Source organism: Pollicipes pollicipes, unplaced genomic scaffold (assembly GCF_011947565.3).
Source record: "Pollicipes pollicipes isolate AB1234 unplaced genomic scaffold, Ppol_2.1 Scaffold_1600;HRSCAF=1878_pilon_pilon_pilon, whole genome shotgun sequence".
Taxonomy (NCBI): domain Eukaryota; kingdom Metazoa; phylum Arthropoda; class Thecostraca; order Pollicipedomorpha; family Pollicipedidae; genus Pollicipes; species Pollicipes pollicipes.
In genome coordinates this window covers 13506210-13514498 of record NW_023595962.1, presented here as the reverse complement: position 1 = coordinate 13514498, position 8289 = coordinate 13506210, and the positions used below count along the sequence as shown (strand labels likewise).

Sequence of the window (8289 nt, the reverse complement as noted above, 5' to 3'; positions counted from 1 at the left end):
GCTCGTGCAGGCATCCTTTACATTGCGCGGATGGGCGGTAGTGCACATTTCTCCGTCCCCGTCCCTGCATGCCAATTGACACTGGTGGTAAAGCTGGCCCGGCGCAGCACCCGCATTGTTTGATCATGTTATGTAGAAAGTTGGTTTCGGCTCTCAAGAGGTTGGTCTATGAAAAATTCCTCCGCCATCTAACAATCCTACATTTAGGCGAACATTCGGGTGCTCTATGTTAATCCTCCACATACGCGAAACGACGAAAACATTACAATTCCTTCGGTGCTTGTTCACTCGACCTTGACATGGCTATCCCTGAGTGCTGCAATCTTTGTCGGTTCCGTCATCAGGCTGTACGACGCAATCAGTTGCTGAGGCTATGACTATATGGCGTTTCGGCTATATGACTCTCGCCCTGGCTGAGGCCATGTGACTCTCGCCATAGCAGGAGGAGCGGGCACCGCAAGGAATCGAACCCCGTACCCCTAGTTTCCCAGACGCGAAGTGGTTAACGCAGACACGTTAACCTCTACACCATCGGCACCCTTCGCTGCAGTCTTCGAAATGTTCAAGCACCTGTCTCTCGAGCTACGTGTCATCGCCAGTGAGAGGCACCACCAGGTGCGCAAAGTGGATGAATATATATTTTTGAGTAACCTAAAACTATTGGAGCCCCCTTGCAGCCCGAAATCGATCTAATGCACATGATCAGCGGCTGTGATGGGACCATGAGTTTAGCCATGGCTAGCAACATGTCATTAGCGGCGCTTCCATTAAGACAATTTAAGCCCTGCGTAACCAAATTTCAGGGTCCACTTTAGCACCTTTCCAACAACAAAGATGACATTATATGGTGTCAAATCGCAGTTTCCATAAACGTTTGTTCATCTAGATTTATAACTATTTATGTAACCGCTGAAATAAAGTTTTTCCATTCCATGACACATATCACATAGGGATATATTACCAGCATTTTACTTGGTTTGCCCCATTAGAAACATTGCCTGACTACTCACCGAAAACTTAGGCACCGATGCATGCCTGATGCAGCCCGAGCCAAGGAGCCAAGCTAAACTTGATGGCCGCGACCAAGATTCCGCCATTATTTAGGCCAGAGATAGACATGTTAGACATTATATTTGACACCACCATTCGTACTTGAATCCAATGACGCGTCCCAATGTTTGTGGCGCAGATGTGAGTGGGCGGAGTAGGCCATTTATGTATTTTGACGTCCAGTGAAAGCTCATTAAGCCAGACAGCACGTGGAAATAAATGCATATATAGATGACAGCCATGCATCTGCCTGGATCGCCAGGTGTCATTTCAGTGCCTGAACTGTTCCAGGGCCTGGTACGGCCGCTGGTTGTTGTAACGATCGAGACGATACCCCAGGTATGACGGGATCGAGTATGGATGGGAGTGGTCGTGTGCAAGAGACTCTATCTGGAATTAGAGGAGGCCGTAATAACGGCAAGATCTTCGGTGACCGAGAGCCAGAACGCAGTGCAGGGAGTTATGCTGTGACCAAAGGAGGCTACGACCCAGCAATGTACGCAGATTGCTCAGATAGAAAGTCCAAAATTTGGTAATGCTTCCCTTGACCTTTATGTTTGTAAATTTCGACCCATTTTAGATGCTCTGCACCGTCTACAGGAGAGGCCCCGCAGAGATAGCTTGTGACAGGCGTGCCAGGGCAAATCAAGGTATTTCCAGACGCCTGCATTGCTAGATTGCCTACCTTATTACCGACATCGCCTACACCTACAGAAGCCCAGTGCGTCTGAAATATGCGTTCATATCATAAAGCACATCAGATGTGGTCATTCGTCGCATCTTTACAAGATCATTGGCTGGCATAAGCGAATTTAGGGATTACGTAGGAAGGATAACACAGTGTTGAATTGACAATGACTTCGTTGGTGACGTTCCCTGGCTTTATCTCTCAAAGTCGTCACCTGCTGCCAGTTATGTGCTCGCGGACAAAAGCACACATTTTACAGCGATGGATAAAGGAGGCGGCGGCTAAGCAGGCCCACAGAAGGCTGTTAGGTGAGTGATGGCACCCGATTTAGCCCAGATATTACATGACAAAATACCGACACGCAAAATATCACTGAACAGCCTACCAACCGCAAAATATCGACACGCCGAATATCGACGCGCCAATATCGACGAGTCAACATTGACGTGCAGCTATCGGCGCCACAGGTATTTGTGTTCAACTGTTTGGAGCACGGCCATGAAAAGGTCTGAACAAACCTTGATGCTGATACAGCCGCTGAAACGCTGTGACAGCTGGTACAGTATTCGTAATGCGTCTCTCAATATGCTGACCAGAATAAAATGGAATGTATTCAACAAGCAGATTTCAGCATGGATCGAGGTCAGTCGCCTCCGACTGTGTGCACGTTAAATGAACACTGCAATGCGTAGCAAATATCGTCAAAATAGCCTCATTTTGGCATGTCGGATCTCAAAAAAGCGAAACAATGGGAGCTGTCAGGTCAGTATCTGGCATTATATCAGCGGATTCAAAATGCCAGAATTGTTCAGGTACGGACGGCCCCCGCAGAAGAGTGGCACCGCGAACACGCACCTCATGAAGCGGCACGTACATATTGTCAGTCACGCCTACCTCTGGACGTCATACCAGACCTCCGTGGAGTCATACCAGCCTTGTGGAGGCGATTCGAGGCCACTGAGGGCGGATACCACACATCAACCACACCATACACACATCAACTGGAGGCATACCAGGGCTCCATAAGAGCATGCAAAGCCTTCATGAACTGCTTATCATGTGTCTGCGAGTGGAACGCGAGAAATAATTAAGTATGAGTCTTAATTAGGTATCAAATTGAAATGTCACGTCAAGATATAACGAACTGGCCCCAACACCCGCCACGCCATGACCCAACACTCAGATGGTGTTGAGTCCACGTTTGATGAGGGTCTGCACCACTGGCGTAGCCAAGGGAGGGGGGATTTCGGGATCGCCCTCCCCAGCCCCATCCAGGGGGAGTAGTTTCGCTAAATGAGTTGGGGGAAGGGATGAGCAGTGAAACATGACAAAATCTACTCCGAAAAGCCACCAAGAAGCGGAGTTCTCTATGGATTCCGCCAACTTTTCTCAAATTTAGGGCAAGCGGCTCCCAAGTGGGGGGGGGGGGGGGGGACGGGCTGGAGCCAACCCTACTGACAGAAACTACATCTCCGCCTCTCCCCCTGGAGGTGCGAGGACTTCTGGGGCCCAGGACCGCGGTACTTGTTGACAGCTTACGACGCCCATCGAACTTCCAACCCATACTCATGGGCCCCTGGGGCCTCCAAACCGGGTCCCGGGCCTGGAAAGCTCCCGCGCCGCGCCGGTGGGGCATCCGTCACACAGCGCCATGCCTCGGTGCCCTGACGGAAGCGCTGACAGGCGACCAACCGGTTCCCGATGGCCGCTGTTTTTGTCAACGGCGCTTCACATGCGCGCCGGGCTAGAGTTTCACCCGCGACCCACAGCTGATTTGCCACGCGCCAAACTTGCTGCACGTGCTTTGTACATCGTTTCCAGTCGATCTGGGCATAGCGAGTAATCTATATAACCTCCTGCAATGTTTTGGCACCACATTGTAACCTTTGGCAACCAGAGAAAAGATCTGATCACAGTGCATAGCGAAATTAGCCCTCGCAATGGCTAAGACTTACTCAACTTTGACAATGGCTGTTGTGAGCTCGGAGCTGTCGCTTTATCGCCTGTTACGACAATGTTGACCAGAGCCGTGTCAAATGGGTTCTGATTATCACATACGTATATCGGTGAGGGTGAGACTGACAGCAGAACAGTGCGTGTCGTATTGCTGAGGACATTCCAGAGGCCAGTGGACCATATTAAACAGGACAAACTAGGAAGATATGCATGCTTTATTCTCATCATTAGACAGAGACCCCATGTGGTGCGAAATCGAATTTACAACAAATGTGACGAGCATGAGCAAAACCCGTGGTTTGTCGTCCGGGCTGTAAGAAGAAACGAAAAAAAATTCCGCAGGCGTTCTACTGGTTTATGCTGCACCTATTCGCCATTTCACGTTTGCGCTGTTTATAATTTTGCCCCATCGTACCAAGTTCTCAAAATTAACTAATAACTTGGTAGATAATGACGAAACAAAAGCTGTTGTGGAGCAAAATGAACTGACTACTTTGATAAAGGTGGCGACGAATGATAAGTTTCTTCCCTGCTCATCCTGTTTCAGTGGATTTTATAGTTGGTACCAAATCAGGTTCTTGTCTAATAATGCAAGCGGAAAATGGCCAGTGCCTCCAAACAAATAAAGGCAGAAGGTACATAAAGACTAAGTTATTGGACACATTTGCACATATAGCCAAAAAATAACGGAACAGCTCCAATAAAACACCTTAGAGCATCATGTTGTCACACATACATAGGCTATGTGGTAAAAAGCAATGTGAAACGTATGAAACAGGTCATCGTAACAACGCATCAATTCAACAGCCAAAATTGCACGTTGGCAGCCTGGATGACTTGAAGACCCGATCAGTTAGACGTTTACCAGTCGCACATATCCATCTGAGCCTGCATGATCTTGAAACATTGTCAATGGCACACAAACCTGTCATCGACAAGGCGAAAGATCAAACTGAACTTATAAAAGCTCTCAAATGGCCGTTGCCAGCTCAAGCGCTGCCACAGTTCTCATGACTATTTTCCTGGGTGTGATGTCAAAAATGGGTTCCATGCAGAGCCGCTGCAGAGTCTTTGAGGCATTGTTCAGTCAGCGTCACCAGTCGCAGGTTCAGAATGCTGCAAAATCAAAATGATTAACGCATGCATTCGACGGGAGTACATCAAACGTGCATATACGCATGGAAGAGAAACACCGTTATGACTTAGAAAAACGACCAATGTCTTTTTCAGCGCAGTTGAAAACATCATAGCTCACTTCACTGAATAGGCTTCAGAACGTTGTCTTAATTCGATGTGGTATGGTGATCCTGTCTTTTTTTAACTGTCTTGTGAAAATGTCAAACAACCCACGAAATGATTCGTGCCGAACTTAACGGTTTTCAGTGATCAAGGCGCCATAAACAAGAAATAAGCAGACATGTTGGTTAATCTGTTTGTTATAAGCTTCAATAAACAAGTTATCTGTAGATCTAAGTTAATAGTTTTATATTCAATGTTCCAGTTGCCGTCTTAGTGTTGGTCTTAACGTGTCTTTTAGGATTTCTTAAAGTTTGTTTGGGTACGCCCAACTTGAACTCTTAAGTTCAAGTTGAGCGTACTCAAACAAACGACACATCGGCCACTGGTGTGCAGGAGTGTTAATGAATTTCCCGCCACCAAAAGGTACAACCGCTGCTATCCAGACGACTTGGAATGCTCACGCCTATTTCCACGTGCCGCTCCGTTTGCCTCCAGTTCGTTGGCCGTTTGCAAGGCGGGCTGTTGCCTCATCCAGCGTATGAAGCGTCTGAGAACGTTTGACCCATTATATTCATTCCAAAGACCATAAGACACGTGGCAAATACGATCAGATGTCTTGCAAATCCAACATCTGCTCTCAGTCACATGTGTGTACCTCAAACCCGTACCTTGAACTGCAACGTAAGTGTACCCCGGTCCCACAAGCTCAAAACCGTGTTCAGTTGTCAGATACAGGGTTTCAACTACGTTGGTAATTTGTGTCCGCGCTTTGTTTTTAAGGAACTACGTCAGCAAACTATGAACAGAATCTGACAACAGATTGCCAGCATTACGTGTCAGCACGCCCGTCAGCTGCTTACCAGAACAGTACGGCTTAGAAACAAAACGTACCCACACCATGTGGTATGCACATGTTCAGTTGTCTGGGCCGGTGAATACCAAAGTTTGAAGTCCGTGTTTCTCAGAAAGATCAAAACTGCCCGAGGATCGATCGACAAGGGATCACTTAATAGAGAAGCTAGGTAATGCGGCTCAGTTTAAGACAGCGGTTCTGCTCAATCTCGGAGCCCCGACACTCATCTAGTACGTGAGCCACAAACAACGGTGCCCCACATCTGCCGCAAAGTGATCTAGCTTTCCCGGGGAGTAGGCACCAGCGCGTCTCGCAAGTGTTGCCTTGGCGCAACCAGCTGGGTTTTACCTCGTCAGGTCTTTTTGGAGATACAATGTGTTTCATTCGCTGAATTTTACTTTAATGGCCCGGAAGTTGTTTGGTCCTCAGGTAATATCGGTACTCACTGCATCCCAAACGCATTACCATCGTGCTTTTAAGTTTCTATCAAATACATCCCTGAGATCTGACGCTGTTATCTTCTCTCAGGTCAAACGAGGGCCAGCAGCGCCCTGCTTGGCTAAAAAATCAGCCCGCGCCCGGCTGAAAAGCTGTACCCAGGCACACGGCACCTGTACCCTGGCCCCCATCCGCAGCCTGTACCCGCACCCGCCCCAGCGCAGTACCTGCAGCAGCCAGTCCAGCGCCTCCTCGCCGAGCGCGCGGCGGTGTCGGCGGTGGGGCGGCTCCAGGTGGGACTCGTAGTGAAGCCGCTGCAGCTTCTTCACCACCTGCTTGGTTCTGACGGGCAGGAAGCCGTACTGCCCGGCGATCAGTGTGCCCAGCACGATGGCCATGGCCAGAGGAGTCACGTACTGCCGACAGACGCGGGTGGAGCTGTGAACGTCCTTCACGCATGATGCCGTGGGGAGGCTAATTCACACATGATGCCGTGGGGAGGCTGATTCACACACGATGCCATGGGGAGGCTGATTCACACATGATGCCATGGGGAGGCGGATTCACACATGATGCCGTGGGGAGGCGGATTCACACATGATGCCGTGGGGAGGCTGATTCACACATGATGCCGTGGGGAGGCGGATTCACACATGATGCCGTGGGGAGGCGGATTCACACATGATGCCGTGGGGAGCTATTCACACGATGCCGTGGGGAGGCTATTCACACACTGATGCCGTGGGGAGGCTAATTCACACATGCCGTGGGGAGGCTAATTCACACATGATGGTGGGGAGGCTGATTCCACATGATGCCGTGGGGAGGCGATTCACACATGATGCCGTGGGGAGCTGATTCACACATGATGCCGTGGGAGGCGGATTCACACATGATGCCGTGGGGAGCGGATTTCCACATGATGCCGTGGGGAGCGGATTTCCACATGCATGCCGTGGGAGGCGCACCAGCTTAAACGACTTTGCTATTTAATCAAAACAGCATGTCGCATTGATGGACCATTCGTCCGCGACCACGAACCAAAAATTGGGAGCTTTTGTGGGGCTACGGCGCCCGTCCCATAAAAGTATGGAAAACTGCGTTCATCCGCATCGCACACTGCGTGCGGATGTAAGGCGTTCCGATATCTGACACACGGACCGCGTAAAAAATACATTTTTTAAGGAAATCCAGTCATCTGTATGGGTACCACTCCGCATACGTATCAACGCACGCAAAACCCTGACTGCCTGGCCAGGCATTGCTGAACCAAAGATGAATGGCGCTTAGATGTTCATTCATATGCGGTCACTTTCTACGTCCTAATCGGAAAGGAAAGATGGTACCTGCAATTTAAAGCCTCCATCATTGGGCTCTGATGATACGCAAGACTGATATTTGTAATTGGGGGGTCGCAATGATCACAACAGAGGACCTTTCTCAGAACATCAGGCATAAGCCATTTTTATATTCAGTTTTTTCGCATTGCCTATTTGGTCAAACGGGAGGGTGTGCATGTGTCGGTAGGATGTGAGCATCGTTTTGGTGTCACACAATCCTACTAAACACAGTCGCTCTTGTTGGCAACGTACGGTTTCCTATCGGAAATCATTTGCCATCTGATACAGACCGCTAAACACATAACGTGGAACGAATGAAGAAAATGGAAGACAATCAAATAAACAATGGACAAATAACTCAAACGGCGAATGGAAATTTGCAGGACATCTATCCCACCGTTATACCGACCATACACCGACCACAGATCCCGATCATACAACACCGACACAGATCCCGATACAAACACCGACACAGATCCCGATACAAACACCGACACAGATCCCGATATACACCGACACAGATCCCGATACAAACACCGACACAGATCCCGATACAAACACCGACACAGATCCGATACATACACCGACACAGATCCCGATGCATACACCGACACAGATCCCGATACAAACCACCGACACAGATCCCGATACAACACACCGACACAGATCCGACAAAACACCGACACAGATCCCGATACATACACCGACACAGATCCCGATACAAA

The 8289-nt window shown here is 49.1% G+C and overlaps 1 long non-coding RNA gene across 1 annotated transcript; it reads right to left on the bottom strand.

Moving 5' to 3' along the window:
- Positions 1 to 3897: 3897 nt before the first annotated feature.
- Positions 3898 to 6628, bottom strand: LOC119091382 (uncharacterized). Its single transcript, XR_005093414.1, has 3 exons — positions 6452 to 6628; positions 5395 to 5480; positions 3898 to 4810 (listed from the first exon to the last, which is right to left on the bottom strand). It is a non-coding gene; the product is annotated as an uncharacterized LOC119091382 (long non-coding RNA).
- Positions 6629 to 8289: the final 1661 nt, after the last annotated feature.